Source organism: Muntiacus reevesi, chromosome 4 (genome assembly GCF_963930625.1).
Source record: "Muntiacus reevesi chromosome 4, mMunRee1.1, whole genome shotgun sequence".
Classification (NCBI taxonomy): Eukaryota; Metazoa; Chordata; class Mammalia; order Artiodactyla; family Cervidae; genus Muntiacus; species Muntiacus reevesi.
Window position 1 is genome coordinate 116,804,445 of NC_089252.1, and position 18,060 is coordinate 116,822,504.

The window sequence follows — 18,060 nt, forward strand, 5'->3', positions numbered from 1 at the left end:
GTTTAAAAAATTTAACTTCCTAAAAAGTGATTAACCCATGTGTGGATTTTTCATGAACTGTTTCTTTCTGTTTGGCCAAGCCAATCTCAATGAGCTGCTCTACATTTTTACTGAGGGTGCTCTTAGGTAATGGACATTATTCCAACAGCCTCCTGCTGTTTCAAAGGCCGCCACCCACCCTAGGGGGCAGGCCGCTCTCCTAGTCCTCACCTCACACATGAACACATTAAGCCACGAGGTCTTCAAAGTCTCAGGCCGTTCCTCAGGAAAACCAGAGGCAGTGAGGGAGGCCGGAGCTAACTACGGCTCTGTGATTCCCACCGCTCTTGGCTGGGAGTCTTGCTGCACTGTCTGCCTCCGCCTCTCGCACCTGTCACAACGTTTTCCAACCTTCAAGGGCCAACTCAGATAAATGCCAGCTCTATAAAAGAACCTGACCACATCACCAGCCTGGAACTCTCCTTTTTCCTACTAAGACTCAGGGCACTTTGCCTGCTCTACCATTTTGCTTTTTATCATACTCCTTAAGGGTACAGACCAAGTTATTTACCTTTGAATAATACCCCATACAATCACCTTTTTAGTAGCAGTTATATAACTCAGGATTTTAACTGCTGAGGTTTTTTTTTTTGGGGGGGGGGGGTGACCAAAGTCATTTGCTGAATGAAATAAACTTGTGTTTCTTGTACAGACCCAACTCAATCCAGTAAGTACTGACCAAAAAAAAAAAACCCCCACCTAAATTTCTGCTATCAGATGAGTGGCTGCACCATTCATTTAAAAGGCCAATGCTGGAAATCCCCTGATGGTCCAGCAGCTGGGACTCATACTTTCACTGCCAGGGCCCAGGTTCAATCCCTGGTCAAGGGACTAAGATCTCACAAGCAACACAGTACGGCAAAAAAAACCAAAGAGTAACAATGAATTTTACATCCTCGTTAAGGACCGACTACAGTCTAGATTCAGTATGCACTTCAGATTGTCTATTACAATTCCCACATGTAACTGAGAAATTTTCACCCCAGGTCACTAAAGCCAGTAGCCAAGCCAGGACCTCTGCTTGCCACCCAGACTCTTATTACTCCAAGAATTCAACGAGACCCCAGGAATCTTTTATGGAAAGCTGCAAGACATACGCATACTAATTTAAAAAGCAAATACTGTATTTCCCTGTCACTTGGCAGTAAGAGCGTGTTTTTCTCCTCGCTGCGATCTACACCCACGTACTCTCACGACGTGCAGATCTGGGATCCACGCGGTTAACCTCTGAGCTGCGTGCTGTGTTGCCTCGGGACACCTGACACATCTCCGGTCTGATCTGCAACCCTAATTGTCACCAGGTGCCTTGTGCTTCACACACGCTCAATTAAACCTTTAAGCATTTCTATCTAATGCTCACAGTTCCTCTTTCCTTTCCACTCCTCCCCTGCTGAGGTTAAAGTGCAGACGGGCAGAACGCACTCCGAGGAGTTCCCTGGCAGCCTGCGGGTCAGGATTCTGGGCCTTCACTGCCAGGGCCCCGGTTCTTTCTCTGGTCCGGGATTTAGCCCACGAGCCTTGCAACACAGCCAATCTACACAGCAGGCTTAGGGTGGGCCTAACTCCGCTTACACTCCAGTTTCCCGGTCTATAACGTCTCCCTCTTGAGAAGCAAGAGGGTCGATTCCAAATGAGCTCACATTTCCAACCCCAGGAAGCAGTATGTTTCCCTTCAACCACAGTGAGCTCAATTTTTATGACACAAGTCACACTTAAGATGTGGCAGGGCCCAGGGCACGCCTGGTGCAGTCAAGATGTGACCTGAGCAGGGCTACTGTCAGCGGCCGCGTGAGCTGAACCGGGAGGTCCAACTATTCCGGTTCTGCACTCATCCAGGCTGTGAGGCTTAACGCCTGGAACTAGTAACAAAACACTAACGGTCACACAAATTTGTCTTTATTGAAGTAAATCTACTGCATTTTTGATACTAACAACCAAGCCAGTAAACTGCTTTGACTAAACCTTAACAGTACCTGGTCAACACTAACACTGAGTTCCAATGAGCAGGAGCCAGTAACAGTCTATAAACACATCTAAAATCAGCAGCAGCCAAGAGGGAGGCGAGAGCGGGCATCAGTGGCTGGGGGCGCGGCGAGGCTGCTCTCCACACACGGCTCTGCTTGCTGCCTCTCCACGCCTGTCCCCGAGCCCACGGCGCGGCCTCTGCCCTCCGAGTGCACTCACCCTCCACCAAGGTGAGTCAGTTTACGGAGTACCAACGTGGGGCCCAAACACTTCAGTTTGAAGTAAAAATAAACAAAATAAAGGAAGTAAGTGACACTGTGACTTCACTCAGAAGAGTGAAGAACAGAGTGCAATACCAGGAGCAGTTCTGGCTTCTCATCCTGCATCTACTGTGTGGTCTTGTTACCTACATCCATTTCTGCATATCTGGAAAGGCTTTAATTAGTAGCTAAATATCTACCATGAGTCAAGGGTTAACATACATATTATCTATAATCCCTGCAACTGTGCAAGTTCCGTAACCTTGTTCCCATTTCACTGATAAGGAAACTGAGGATCTGAGAGCAAGTAACTCACCCAAAGCCACACAACTAGAAAGTTCAAGTCAGGATTTCAACAGTGCGCTCCAAGTCCTCTGCAGAGGTTTTTGTTAGGGTTAAGTGATAAAGTTCATGAAAATGCTATCAGAAAAGTATACCAAATTAGATAAGTCAAAATAAAAGAACAGAACTGATACGTTTTTTGAAAAACCCACACCCATGAAAGAATTAAAAATCATCTTAGATTTTAACCTTCCTCAAGGCAGAATTTAGGAGTGGCAAAGACTGGCAACCTGACCTCTCGGGCTAACACCCTCATCTGTAATTAACAAGCCACTCCAAGTGAACACCATACTGCATCTTCAGTCCCCTTTAACAGAGCCCACCCACTCACAAAGTGAATGCTGGTGGCTACAATCTTTACTGAATTAGACCAGCGTCTTTTTAACATGAAAATGGTGCACACTTTCCTGGAATCTCCCAGGAGCATGCCTTGACTGCAGCAGCATCTGACACTGCCAGCAGAGGAGTTCTATGAAACCTGTCAGAACAGAAAGGGTGCCCTCCACAGAGCAGGCCAGGAGGCCTTGGCACCAGCCTTTCGCTCTCCACTTACTGTCAGAAGGCTAGAAAAGGAAAGAAGCCAACAACCTTTTAAAAAAGAAACTCTCATTCCTGCAGGCACAGGAGAAGGGAAGCAGAATCTCTCTCATGGTCAAGCATTTAGACAAGAGACCAATCACCCCAAGTAGTTAAAACTGTGGTTCTCTTGTCTTTAAGCTTTCCATGTAGATGCCATATACTTTAAGATTTCAAAAAGAATCCTCATTTATAGTACCTTAAAAAAGATATTCTGCCTGTTACAGATGTTCAAATATTAAGTGTAATAAATGTCCCTTAAACTGCACATTTAAAATACCTAGTTTGTTGTCAAGAGGAAAAGGACTGTGGACCTTTGGTTGCTAAGAAAAACTTATCCAAGTTCTGTGACACATTAGATAACTACATAAATATATACCTTGTTTTTGTTTTAATTGTTGCCAAGAGTTACAACTTGGAAAAAACTTTAAGTTCTTTATTCAGCCCTTGGGAATATAATAAATTATCCCTTTTACATTCCAGTACAAAGAGCTCCTCCTAAACAAGAATCAGGCTCAACAAACTACAACAGCATCAATCTATGAACGTGGCATTTCGTAGGTGTTTGATTAAGCCATGACCACAGTAATTTTTAAGAAATATTTGAAAGTAATTGCTTTGCAGAGAGGGAAAAAGTCTTACAGGTAGGAACAACCTCTTAATTCATCTCTTTAAGGCCCTCAAAACCTTACATTCAACTAACAGGGATTGAGCAAAAGAATAAAAAGTTGCTAACTTAAATTAAGGTTAACTCACTGAGGCAGAAATTAACTAGCTATGTTTCTCTCCAAAAGTGAGTCAAACAACGAGAAAAAGGGGGAAAAAACCTTTTCTTAAAAAGTTGTCTTTTGGGGGTACAAGATAAGGACAAAAATCAATACTCCTGAAAAGAAAAAACAAGGGGAAAGAAAAAAAGGCAAGCTAATCCAGACTTTTGGCTTATTTACCTTATCCTTTTCGTGGGTCCTTCTGAACAATGTCTGAAACATACTATTTGAAGTCACAGATGAAAACCAAGCAATGTTTTCTTTTCCTAGGACCCCCAGGACCAGATGCAGTCACTTCCTTAGGAGGTGTCCTGTGGCTGAGGCCATGTGGTTAACATGTGGCAACAAGCACGAGCCTTATCCATAAGAAAATCCACACCCGAACCCAAACGTGGGCCATTATGCCGTTACCAGAATAGGTTCTCACGTCTGGAAAAACCAAACGGAGTTTGGTTAACTCATCTTCTCGCCTCGTTTTTATATTGCATTCGTTTCATCTACCCCGGAGATGATGCAAAGGTTACTGCTGCTGCCATGATTTGGGAAGTTTGGCCGATTCATGTTTTCTGCCGATAATGGGGTTTTTTTCTAGAGGCCTCTCGAACTTAAAGCAGTGTTGATTCAAGGAAAACGAGCCTTCTCTGCCCTTTCCCGAAGTGCAACGTAAGACCAGTAACTTAGCACGTCCATGACGACAAAAATCCAAGAATCCTGAAGCTGCCATGGAGCACCGAGAGCGAGTCCCGAAGCCGCACGGGCCTTCCGGCGGGGTATCCCCCGCCCTGAGCGGACAGCGTCTCCGAGGCCCCTCCCGGGCTCGAAGAGCCCTTTGGCACGTGGCCCGCCAGGCCCGGCCCCGGCCCCCCACCGCCCCGCGCCCTCCCCACACGGCCCCCTCCCCGCACCTTCCCGCCAAGCCACCCCCTCCCCGCGGCCCGGAGCGCCCGCCTCGGTCCCAAGGACGCGCGGCCTCGTACGCCGCGGGGCTGAGGCCCGGGCGCGGCCGGGTCCCGGAGGCCCCAGCGAGGCGGCCCCGCGTCCCGGGCGGCGGGCAGAGCGCGGGGGCAGCCGGCCGTAGGGCACAGGCCGGGCCCGGGCTGCGGCGGCCTGCTTCCCGCCTGACGCAGCAGCGGAGCAGGCCGGAGCCCGGCCGCCATCGCCGCCGCCTGGGGCCCGGCCCTCCGCCGCGGCCCCTCCCCGCGCCGCGGTGCCCGGCCCGCTCGCGGCCTCACCTTCCGCGTCGCAGGGGCCCGCAGCGGCCGAGACTCAGGCGCAGGCCGGGAGGACGGCTCGCGAAGCGGCGGCTGTTTATTTTCAGGGTCCCTGCCTGCGCCACACGCGGGTCTGCACACGGCCCCGCACACGCCGCTGCGCACGGCTCGCCGCCGCCTCGCCCACGCGGCCAATCAGCGTGCGACGCCCGGCCATCCAATCAGGGCCGCCCGCGACGCGGGCCGCCGCGCCTGACGCGGCGCTGGGGGCGGGGCGCTCCCCCGGCGCGCGGCCCTTCCCGCCGAGCCTTGCGCGCGGCCTTCCCGCCTCGAGGCCGGCCCGGCCCTCCGGGGGCTGTCGGAGTTCCGGCTCAACGACCCTCCTGGCGGCGGCCAGGGGCGCCGGGACTGGCTTTCTGTGCTCGTGGGGCCCGGAGCCTCCTCCCGGGGGCGGGCTCAGCGCCGCCGGAGCCTGGCCCCGCTTTGGGGGCCTCTCTGCTGCGGGGAGCCGGGCTGCCGGTCCGCCTCACAGCCCCTCCCGGGTAAACGTCCCGCCCCGGGGAGCGGGCGCGGGGGAGGCACCGCCGCCCCAACACTCCTTGTCCCCCGGGCAGCACTTGACGCGTGACGGCCCCTGCGGCCCGAGGGCCACCGTCCCTGCAGGCCTCCAGGCTTTCTCCGAGAGACGCTGAATGTAGCGCAAACACGCTGTCACGGTGACATCAAGCCAAACTGTTCGTGTAAACTGAGCAGTTACAGACCTTGGTGCCTCATTTTGGAAAGCCTTTCATTAAAAACAGGAGGAGAAAAGGGAAGAATCCCAGTCTCTTGAAGCCCGAAAAGGTCCTAAAATGACCACAGTCACAGTAAACGGTGTGCTCTGGGGGTCTGCCTGCGGCCCGGCTTGGCCTCACAGCCCGGGAGTGTACTTTCCGTTCTGTTAATGACTATCTCACTCTTGCAAAGTGAGCGCTTGTGTCTATTCAGATGTTAAAACGGGTGGCCAGTCCTTGTTTGCAACGTTAGTTCGTTGCATCCGCAGGTGACTGTAGACTTGAGCTATTCATTTGCCCCCAGTTGCGCCTCATTGAATCCGAGTACCAGGCTGTGTGGCTTCTTAAAGGACGCAGAGAGGAGGCAGTGCGGTGTGGTTAAGAGCTCAGGTGTTGGGAGGGTTAAACCTGGTTCAGATCAATCACTGCAAAGCATCCAGCTGGGAGCAATCATTGGAGTGGATGGACTGTTTTAAGGACCCATGATTTTACCTTGTGTTAAGACAATTCAAAGTTGAAATATTTTAAAATTCGCTGTGAAAATGCCCAATTTCCAGTAACGACTGAGCTGTCGCACTTTCTGCACTGAGTTACGCATAATGCACTGGTACTTTGTGCTTACCGAGTTTTATCACCAAGAAGCTTGCCCAGCTTCATAGATTTCCCCTCCCTGACTGATCACTCTTTATCATGTCTTGAGATAAGTTGTAGTGTGGTAACCACAGACACTTACCTAGTGATTTCCTAAGGCCTAACAGTGAGTCGGTGTAACGCAGGACGCTTTGTAGGAAGTCCAGCCTGGGTGCCTCCACGCCACACCAGGAGATGAGTTAAAATTGTCACGGGAACTAGAAATTAGTATTTTCTGACTCGATTTTGGTTTACCATTCCAACCAAAGTGCTACATAAAATATTCATTACAGACACAAGGACTGAATGTTCCTAATATATTTTTTTAAAGATGGGTGTGAAATAAATATACTGGACATAATGTTCTTGTACACGTTTTAGAAGACTTCAGTAGAGGAAACATCATGTGATCTTTGCTCTTTGGCTCTGGGAGGAGCAGCTAATGGCTCTTTTCTACCTGGCATCCAGCTTTCTGTAATGACTATTTTTAATAGAGCCAGTCTGGTCATAAGTCATTCTGACCTACCCTGGGAAGGTCTGGGATGAAGTGACTATTGTTGCATGGATATGGCCCTGAGTATACCTGTTCATTAGTGATGTTTGAAAACAAAGGAAATAAAAGGCTACCCCACTTAAAAGATAAACTGCCATCTGTATTTGAAGAGTTTTCTATATTTCCCTCCCCTGAAATCTGCTTTATCCCTTCCTGCCCTCCCATGTCCAGTCTTCCCCAAGGTATTGTACTCAGCTCTGCAGGGGTCACACAGGTGAGTTAAGACAGACCATGCCCTTGAAGATCTTTCAGGATGACAAGGGCCAAAAGAAAGTATTAAGTGTCCTCAGAGAGGCCCAGCTAGGATGCTGTGATTCAGCATGATTCAGGATTCCTTCAAATGAGTGCCAGTCGAGCAGCAATAACTGCCAACTCCTCATTTCCGCTTAAAATGCCCAACTGTTCCTAGCACAAGCCCTAGATCCTGTTGTTAAATGGAGAGTATACTGTGTCTGTCCTTCTAAACCCTTCCATGTCTGGTTTTCCCTGCCAACAGAGAAATAGTCTGTGACTTTACTTGGAAAGTATGCAGCTAAGGTTGAGGAGAATGAATTGTTTCCACCTCTCATGTCAGCTTCTGATCCTGAAATAGGAATTAGTTATACAGTACTAATCATACCTAATAGTTAATATAGAGAGTTCTTAAAACATGTGTGGCTGCATGCTAAGTCACTTCACTCATGTCCAGACTCTTTGCGACCCCATGGACTGTAGCCCACCAGACTCCTCTGTCCATGGGATTCTCCAGGTAAGAATACTGCAGTGGGGTTGCCATGCCCTCCTCAAGGGGATCTTTCCAATCCAGGGGTCGAACCCCTGTCTCTTATGTCTCCTGGGTTGGCAGACAGGCGATTGACCACTCGTGCCGCCTGGGAAGCCCCTGTTATAGCAACAGTGTCTGGCATGAAGTATTATCCATCATTATTGTTATTGTCATTATTTATTGAGTACTTACTCTATGCCAGACATTGTTTATAACCTCTTTATAATTTTTCACAAAACCCCCTTGAGATAAGTACTTTTATTATCCCTATGGGGAAATTAGTCCAGAGAATATAATCTGCGCAAGGTCACAGAGCAAATAAATAACTGGGCTGCCTTCGAACAGAGGCAGCCGGAGTGCTTCACACAAAGCTTCTGGCCTCCATAGTTATTGAGACCTCATCCTACAGTTTCCCACAGACTTCTTAAAGTGACAGAGTAGGGAAGGACAGCTGATGACAAGAAAAAGATGAAACACTGACTAATAGTTTAGTGAGCTTTCCCATTGGTTGGCTTCCTCCTCTGTGACCTTAACAATGACACAATCTCTACTTCTGCAAGCTAACTGGTAAAAGAAAAACTTTATTTGCAAATAAGTTTTAAAAGTTTCAAAATAAAACCACCACTGTTTTTTTTTTTTTTTCTTCCTAGAAGAAAAGTAGGTGAAGTTACTTAACAAAAAGTAATTTCATATCAATAAAGGACAGAAATGATATGGACCTAACAGAAGCAGAAGATATTAAGAGGTGGCAAAAATACACAGAAGAACTATGCATAAAAGATCTCAATGACCCAGATAACCTCGATGGTGTGATCACTCACCTAGAGCCAGACATCTTGGAGTGTGAAGTCAAGTGGGCCTTAGGAAGCATCACAACAAACAAAGCTAGTGGAGGTGTTCCAGCTGAGCTATTTCAAATCCTAAATTCCAGCTGAGCTATTTCATATCCTAAAAGATGATGCTGTTAAAGTGCTGCACTCAATATGCAAGCAAATATGGAAAACTCAGCTGTGGCCACAGGGAAAAATATCAATAACCTCAGATACACAGATGACACCACCCTTATGGCAGAGAGCGAAGAAGAGATGAAGAGCCTCTTGATGAAAGTGAAAAAGGAGAGTGAAAAAGAACTGGTTTAAAACTCAACATTCAAAAACAAAGATCATGACATCCGGTCCCATCACTTCATGGCAAATAGATGGGAAAACAGTGGAAACAGTGACAGACTTTATTTTGGGGGGCTCCAGAATCATTGCAGATGGTGACTGCAGCCATGAAATCAAAAGATGCTTGCTCCTTGGAAGAAAAGCTATGACCAATCTAGACAGCATATTAAAAAGCAGAGGCATTACTTTGTCGACACAGGTCCGTCTGGTCAAAGCTATGGTTTCCGGTAGTCATTATGGATGTGAGAGTTGGACTATAAAGAAAGCTGAGCATTGAAGAATTGTTCCTTTTGAACTGTGGTGTTGGAGAAGACTCTTGAAAGTCCCTTGGACTGCAAGGAGATCCAACCAGTCAGTCCTAAAGGAAATCAGTCCCGGATATTCACTGGAAGGACTGATGCTGAAGCTGAAACTCCAATACTTGGGCTTCCTAATGCGAAGAACTGACTCATTAGAAAAGACTCTGATGCTGGGCAAGATTGAAAGTAGGAGGAGAAGGGGATGACAGAGGATGAGATGGTTGGATGGCATCACTGAATGGATGGACATGAGTTTGAGCAAGCTCCGGGAGTTGGTGATGGACAGGGAGGCCTGGAGTGCTGCGGTCCACAGAGTCGTAAAGAGTCAGACACAACTGAGCGACTGAACTGAATTTCCATCAAGTGTCTACATTATTTAGTGAAACTTTGAAATAGGGAGTGAATAGCAAGATAATGGTGTGTTTAAATTGCTTCTAAAGAGTATTTTACAGGATGTCTCCAGTTGTGTTTTGAGAGAGCATTATACAGTTTAACACTGGATCATGTAGTTCTCATAATCTATAAAAATAATGCAAGTGATTTTTAAAGGTTAAATTTTAAAAGAACTACTATATAATTTGGAGAAGGAAATGGCAACCCACTCCAGTATTCTTGCCTGGGAAATCCCAGGGATGGAGGACCCTGGTGGGCTCATGGTGGTCCATGAGGTCTCAAAGTGTCAGAGATGACTAAAGTGACTTAGCACAAACACACTACATAATTGGCTAAATTAGGATAAAAAATCTAAAAGGACCTTTAGCCTAATCTCAGAGTATTTAGTCTCGTCTTCTCATTTTAAATTTAAATTGAAAGGAGACCAATAGAGTTGCACAGAGTTCCTGCAAGTATATTAATGATTTTTCAGTCACAAAAAAAGAATAAAATAATGCCATTTGCAACAACATGGATGAATCCAGAGATTATCACATCAGTGAAGTAAGTCAGAAAGAGAAATACCACATATCACTTACATGTAGAATCTAAAATATGACCTAAGTGAACTTATGTACAAGACAGACAGGCTCCCAGACATACAGAAGAGACTTGCGGTTGCCGAGGGGGAGGGGTTGAGGGAGGCGTGGGCTGGGGGTCTGGGACGGCAGATGCATGACCGACAGCCAGGTCCCACCGGGTCTCCTGCATTGCAGGCGGATGCTTCGCTGTCGGAGCCGCCAGAGAAGCGCAGTGTTCAGCACAAAGAACCACATTCAGGTCCTGTGATGAACCATGATGGAGAAGAACATGAGAAAGGATGCATGTGCGATGGAATCACTGTGCCGTACAGCGGAAGTTAGCACAAACTTGTAAATCAACTACACTTCAATAAAATACATTTTTAATGGGGAAAAAATTGATAAAAAAATTTTTGTGTGTGGTCATACCCACACCATGTAGGATTTTAGCTCCCAGACCAGGAATCGAACCCAAGCCTGTTGCTTTGGAAGCATAGAGTTGTAGCTACTGGACCACCAGGGAAGTCCCCCAAACCCACGCCTTTTTAATATGAAAAAGGCGTCACCCACGTGTCGTAGAGTCCGTTAGCTGTGCTTGTGCCTGATTAGTGCAGTTAGCCACAGTGGAGGTAGGAGAAAAGAAGTCGCTCAGTCGTGTCCGACTCTTGCGACCCCGCGGACTGTAGCCCACCAGGCTCCTCCGTCCGTGGGATTCTCCAGGCAAGAGTGCTGGAGTGGGCTGCCCTTTCCTTCTCCAGGAGGTAAGAGAAGGGGGCCCACATCTATACCGTACCCTTGATTGTTGTGTCTCCAGCTCCTTTCTGTGGACATCAACACAAATGGCCATTCTAGCTTATGAATTAGTCATTTATGAGTTTGGCGAGGATGAATCAATCATCAGCTTGTCAACTTTGAGAAATGTACTCAGGTTCCAATTTAAGAGACATGAACTTCACACTCTACATTTTCATAAGGACTATAAAAACATCCTCTAATTAGGTATTATTACTACAGAAGAAAGTGTGTGAATTTACACCGGGCTGAAGAAAGGCTTTTAGGTAGTGACGATACAACAGGTAACAGCTGCTGTTCCCTTAAGCCATCCCGACCCCAAGCTCCACTTCTTTTCTCTTCATCCCCAAATCATACAAATGGTATATTCTTTAGCTCATTTTTTATATTATAAAAATAAACATATGCCCACATTAAATGTATAAACTTGGGCAGACTATTCAAATATAAAATTTCTCTAAATATGTAAATTTTAAAATAGTATATTGTATTATACATTCTATAACATACTATGAATCACATGTACAAATTTGATAAAATTTACATATAATCTATAATATGAATTATTTAATTATATGATATATGTAATTTTTATATAGGGTTTATATATAGCAAACAATACATGCACAATTAAAATTTACATAAATCGTATCATACCTATCTGCTAACTTATTTGCCTTCCCTTACAAGAATGTAAGGCCTGGATATGACTGAGCGACTTTCACGCTCACTTTTTCACAAGAACGTAAGATCTGAAAGGCAGGGGCTTTGTTTGCTCTGTTTTCTGCTTTACTTCCAACTCCTAGAATGGCTCCCTGTACATGAGAGGCAGCCAAATGGTTGCTGAAAGAATAAATACCAATCTTTGTCTTGCTTTTTAAATTTACTATTATGTTTCTGAGATCTCTATCCACAAAAACGTGTATACACACTTATATCTGTATTATTCTCCTAGTTCATTTTTTTCAGTGCCATGCATGACAGATATGTGAAGTGAAGTGAAAGTCGCTCAGTGATGTCCAGGTCTTTGCAACCCCTGGACTGTAGACTGCCGGGCTCCTCTGTCCATGCAATTCTCCAGGCCAGAATACTAGAGTGGGTAGCCGTTCCCTTCTCCAGGTTATCTTCCCAACCCAGGTATCGAACACAGGTCTCCAGCATTGCAAGCGGATTCTTTACCATCTGAGCCTCCAGTTTAGCTCAGTTCAGTCACTCAGTCATGTCCGATTCTTTGTGACCCCATGGACTGCAGCACACCAGGCTTCCCTCTCCATCACCAACTCCTGGAACTTGCTCAAACTCATGTCCATCAAGTTGGTGATGCCGTCCAAGCATCTCATCCTCTGTGGGTCCCTTCTCCTCTTGCCTTCAATCCTGCCCAGCATCAGGGTCTTTTCCAAGGAGTCAGTTCTTCGCATCAGGAGGCCAAAGTATTGGAGTTTCAGCCTTCAGCATCAGTCCTTCCAATGAATATTTCGGACTGATTTCCTTTAGGATGGACTGGTTGAATCTCCTTGCAGTCCAAGGGGCTCTCAAGAGTCTTCTCCAACACCACAGTTCAAAAGCATCAACTCTTTGGTGTACCTGAGGTTATTGATATTTCTCCCTGCAATCTTGATTCCAGCTTGTGCTTCATGCAGCTCAGCATTCCGCATGATGTGCTCTGCCTATAAGTTAAATAAGCAGGGTGACAATATACAGCCTTGATGTACTCCTTTCCCAGTTTGGAACCAGTCCTTTGTTCCATGTCCGGTTCTAACTGTTGCTTCTTGAGCTGCATAGAGATTTCTCAGGAGACAGGTAGGGTGGTCTGGTATTCCCATCTCTTTAAGAATTTTCCACAGTTTGTTGTGATCCACACAGTCAAAGGCTTTTGGAGTAGTCAATGAAACAGAAGTAGATGTTTTTCTGGAATTCTCTTGCTTTTTCTATGATCCAACGGATGTTGGCATTTTGAACTCTGGTTCCTCTGCCTTTTCTAAATCCAGCTTGAACATCTGGAAGCTTTTGGTTCATGTACTGTTGACACCTGGCTTGGAGAATTTTGAGCATTACTCTGCTAGTGTGTGAAATGAGTGCAATTGTGTGGTAGTTTGAATATGCTTTGGCATTGCCTTTCTTTGAACTGGAATGAAAAGTGACATTTTCCAGTCCTGCGGCCACTGCTGAGTTTTCCAAAATTGATGGCATATTGAGTGCAGCACTTTAACAGCATCATCTTTTAGGATTTGAAATAGCTCAGCTGGAATTCTATCACTTCCACTAGCTTTGTTTTTAATGATGTTCCTAAAGCCCACTTGACTTCGCGTTCCAGGATGTCTGGCTCTAGGTGAGTGATCACACCATCGTGGTTATCTGAGTCAATAAGATCTTTTTTGTATAATTCTTCTGTGTATTCTTGCCATTTCTTCTTAATATCTTCTGCTTCTGTTAGGTCCACACCATTTCTGTCCTTTATTGTGCCCATCTTTGCATGAAATGTTCCCTTGTTATCTCTAGTTTTCTTGAAGAGATCTCTAGTCTTTCTCGTTCCATTGTTTTCCTCTATTTCTTTTTTCTTTTTTGTTTTCCTCTATTTCTTTGCACTGATCACTGAGGAAGGGTTTTTTTTATCTCTCCTGCTATTCTCTGGAACTCTGCATTCAGATGGATACATCTTTCCTTTTCTCTTTTGCCTTTCACTTTCCTTCTTTTCTCAGCTATTTGTAAGGCCTCCTCAGGTAACCATTTTGCCTTTTTGCATTTCTTCTTCTTGGGGATGGTTTTGATCACCGCCTCCTGTACAGTGTTATGAACCTCTGTCCACAGATCTTCAGGCATTCTTATCCATCAGATAAAATCCCTTGAATCTATTTGTCACTTTCACTGTATAACTGTAAGGATTTGATTTAGGTCATACCTGAATGACCTAGTGGTTTTCCCTACTTTCTTCAATTTAAGTCTCAATTTTCCAACAATGAGTTCATGATCTGAGCCACAGTCAGCTCTATGCTGACTGTATACAGCTTCTCCACCTTTGACTGCAAAGAATACCATCAATCTGATTTCGGTGTTGACCATCTGGTGATGTCCATGTGTAGAGTCTTCTCTTGTGTTGTTGGAAGAGGGTGTTTGCTATGACCAGTGTGTTCTCTTGGCAAAACTGTTAGCCTTTGCCCTGCTTCATTTGGTACCCCAAGGCCAACCTTGCCTGTTACTCCAGATATCTCTTGACTTCCTACTTTTGCATTCCAGTCCCCTGTGATGAAAAGGACATCTTTTTTTTGGTGTCAGTTCTAGAAGTTCTTGTAGATTTTCACAAAACTGTTCAACTTCAGCTTCTTCAGCATTACTGGTTGGTTCATAGACACGGATTTCTGTGACATGAATGGTTTGCCTTGGAAACGAACAGAGATCATTCTGTTGTTCTTGCCATGCCGTCCTCCAGGGGATCTTCCCAACCCAGGGATCAAACCCAGGTCTCCGCATTGTGGGCTGATTCTTCACTATCTAAGCCACCAGGGAAGCCTGAACTGCCAGGGATTTATCCATTTCCATGTCCGTTTCCCTAATGGAGGGTGCAATGGTATTTCCACTCTTTCGCTATTATACAGTGTTGTAATAAGCACCCTGTGTACAGGTCTCCTGAGGCACAGGTGGGAGGGTTCTGTAGGGCATGTAAACCCAGGGGAGAGGTGTTGACAGTGAACAGGCTGTATTTACACTTTGCTGGCTGCCTGCCATGACTCTTAAAGTGGACACACCAAATGATACTCCCAGTCACAGAGGGTATGGGTGCCCTGTTTCTCAGTCATTGCCGACACCTTAAATTGTGAGATGATTTAATTTTTGCCAATCTGATGGGTGAAACCGAGGGTCTCTCGTTTGTTTTCATTGAGATCATCGTAGATTCGCATGTGGTTGAAAGAGATAATACAGACGGATCAGAGGTGCTCTCTCCCCGATTTCTCCTAATGGTAACATCTTGCAAAAGTACCATACACTATCACACCCCGGATATTGAAGTCACAAAACCCACTAACTTTGTTCAGCTTTCCTCAGTTTCACATAGACTCTGTATATGTCTGTTGTCATGTATATGAGTGTGTCTCATGTGTAGGTCTGTGTACCCGTCTCTGCCATCAAGAGCTGAAGGGCTGCAATGCTGAGTTCATGCAGAACTGGAAGACACAAATCAGACTGTGATGCCTATCCCCTAGGAGGAACTAGGACTGTCTTATTTCTGAACTAGTGTTTCTTGACTGCCTTTTCTTAGTTGCTGCTTCCCCTCACTTCCCTGAAGATGCTCAATCGCTGGGGCCTGTTCACGGGCAGTTATCGTGGTCAGGCCTCGATCACAACATGGCTTCAGCCAAAAATGGCTTCCTTTATGTCAGCAAAGCCAGGTCTGGTTCCCTTTCTCCAGGGACCCCCTGACTCTTCCGGTTACACAATTTCCAACTATCACAAATAAAGCTTCTGCGAACGTTTGTGAAAAGGTTTTTGTGTGCACGTAATTTTCACCCGGTTTGTTGTCCTTTTCATATAGTGTTCCCCCATCACAGTGAGGTTGAACACCCTTCATGTGTTTGCAGGTTATTCAAGTTTCCTCCTGTGAGAATGGCTGATTTTGCTCATTTTTGCTGTTTTCTTGCTGCCCTTCTCTGATAGACTTGGAAGAACTCTCTTTTCTGCACACCCGTCCTTTGTCAGTTATACAAGGCTATGCTTGTTGATAGTTTGGTGATCACTGTTTCTCAACATGACATAAAGACTGGGAATTGATAAAGAGCTTCTGAGACACGGATCTGGATACACATGAGAGGACGGAGGGTTTCGTTCAGGCTGCCTACACTGCATCTGGGGAGACGGCCACACGCAACCCCTCCCCCATGCTCTGTAGCATCTCCTTTGCCTCTGTCATACGCCAACAATATGCTTTAACGGCGGTGAGCATCACAGCCTCTGCCTGCTGCAGGGCAAACGCCAGGCATCTTTACGTTTTTGTCTCATTCAGAGGAGGCATTTGGACGCACGTTGCGTCACAAACCCCTGCTTGTCAGCATTTCGACCCGCCCTGGAAAACTGCTGACTTCATGATGTACTTCCTTCCGCATGCTGCCGTTCTCCCCTGCGCTGCAGCCAGCTTAGAATCCTGACTCACCCTCCAGCCAGCCACTGAGAACGCTGATGATTCTGGTACGGTCACTGCTCTCCAAGTGACTTTGATGGGGAAACAGCTTCCGGACAAGCCCAAGCCAGTGCAATCTCAGGTGCCAGGGAGGCCTTTTCTAACTGTCTCGTCATGCAGCCTCCTACTCTTCCTGCCGTGGCAGGAGCGGAGGCCGTGCTCCTGCGGTCCTGGCTGTGAGGCAGTGCGCTAGACGAGCTGGCACGGCCTGCACCCTCCTTCTGAGCTCAGCGAGCAGCCTCTCCCATCTGCACTGGAGCCCTGGCTGGGGCTCAGGACCCACAGCGCGATGGTCTGCAGAGCTGGGTTAACGAGTCCAAAGTCGGCCTGCCTTTCAGTAAATTACCCTGTAAAGCATTCATTGACCAAAATTATCTTGATTCGTTTCTCTTATGCATGTTATGCTAAGTCACTTCAGTCGTGTCCAACTCTGCAACCCCATGGACTGCAGCCCGCCAGGCTCTTCTGTCCATGGGATTCTCCAGGCAAGAATACTGGAGTGGATTGCCATGCCCTCCTTCAGGGAATCTTCCCGACCCAGGGATCGAACCCAGGTCTCCTTCATTGGAGGCAGACTCTTTACCACTAGCGCCACCTAGGAAACCCACTCAAAGGTCTCTGGTGAAGATCAAATAGATAAAATATATGAAAATGCTTTGCAAATTCTACCATGTTTTATCAAGATAAACTGAAATTAAGATCAGTTATTTTTGGCCTCACACATGTCATGGAATTCTTTTTTCTGCACTTATTTATTACAAATAACAGACATATTTTGGACACTTGAATCAGAAATCATAGCATTTCTATTGCACTTGAAGAGTGATCAGAAGTAATTTTTCGCTTTGTTTAGGGGTTGGTTTCCTCATTTGATGCAATAAGAGTTCTCAGGGGACTAAAACTTGACTCTAAAAGCTACTGATGCTGAAGATTTACCCAAAATGAAGTTGCTTTTGGGGGCACAGCATTCAGAGACGGCTCTGGACCAAACTGAAATGATCGTCCCTGTGCTTCCTGATTCCTTCTTTCTGGACACTCCCCAAGCACATCTAGTTTCCTTGAGACTTCCTGAGTCAACCAGGGCCGCTTCCTCCTCTCTTCAAGGCTGACAAGCCCATTCCATCAGGAGCTAGGAAGTCATTTAGTATGCTAGGATAATAACCTCGTTTACATGAAAAGTGAAAGTGAAGTCACTCAGTTGTGTCCGACTCTTTGCGACCCCATGGATGGTAGCCTACCAGGCTCCACAGTCCGTGGGACTTCCCAGGCAAGAATACTGGAGTGGGCTGCCATTTCCTTCTCCAGGGGATCTTCCCAACCCAGGGATCGAACCCGGGTCTCCTGCATTGTAGACAGACGCTTTACCATCTGAGCCACTATAGTACTTCATAAAATAATAAAACTTTAGTAAGAATTTAGTGCGAGAAGATCATGTACCACACTCTGCTGGGCAGTTCCACCTTTGCTCCGTTATTTAGCTGTCATCTTATTCTTTGAGCCTATGAGGTTTAGAAACCTTACAGATTCTAGCACGACCTCCCTAGACAGGCTCTACAAATGTTTTTTAAATAAAAGTAGCTGGCTGATTTATTTATGTGGCTGTGCCGGGTCTTACTTATAGCACATGGGGTCTTTTATCTTCATTGCAGCATGTGAGATCTGGTTCCCTGACCAGGGATCGAACCTGGGCCTTTTGCATTGGGAGCACAAGGTCTTAGCCACTGGGCCACCGGGGAGGCCCCAGGATCTGGATATTTAAGTAGGAGGCGTTAGCATCCTGACCAACTGTTTTTCACAGGTG

At 46.3% G+C, this 18,060-nt stretch overlaps 1 protein-coding gene across 3 annotated transcripts in view; it reads right to left on the minus strand.

The window, feature by feature from the left end:
- The window catches only part of CNBP (CCHC-type zinc finger nucleic acid binding protein), a 60,767-nt gene that overhangs the window by 4,120 nt on the left and 38,587 nt on the right, over nucleotides 1-18,060 (minus strand). For 2 of the 3 annotated variants that reach the window (XM_065934020.1, XM_065934019.1), the window contains exon 1: nucleotides 5,182-5,341. The exons of the other annotated variant lie outside the window; for it this stretch is intronic. The gene's annotated coding sequence lies outside the window, so the exon portion shown is untranslated. Of the gene's footprint in view, nucleotides 1-5,181; nucleotides 5,342-18,060 lie in introns of those variants that run through there. 3 annotated transcript variants of the gene reach the window in all.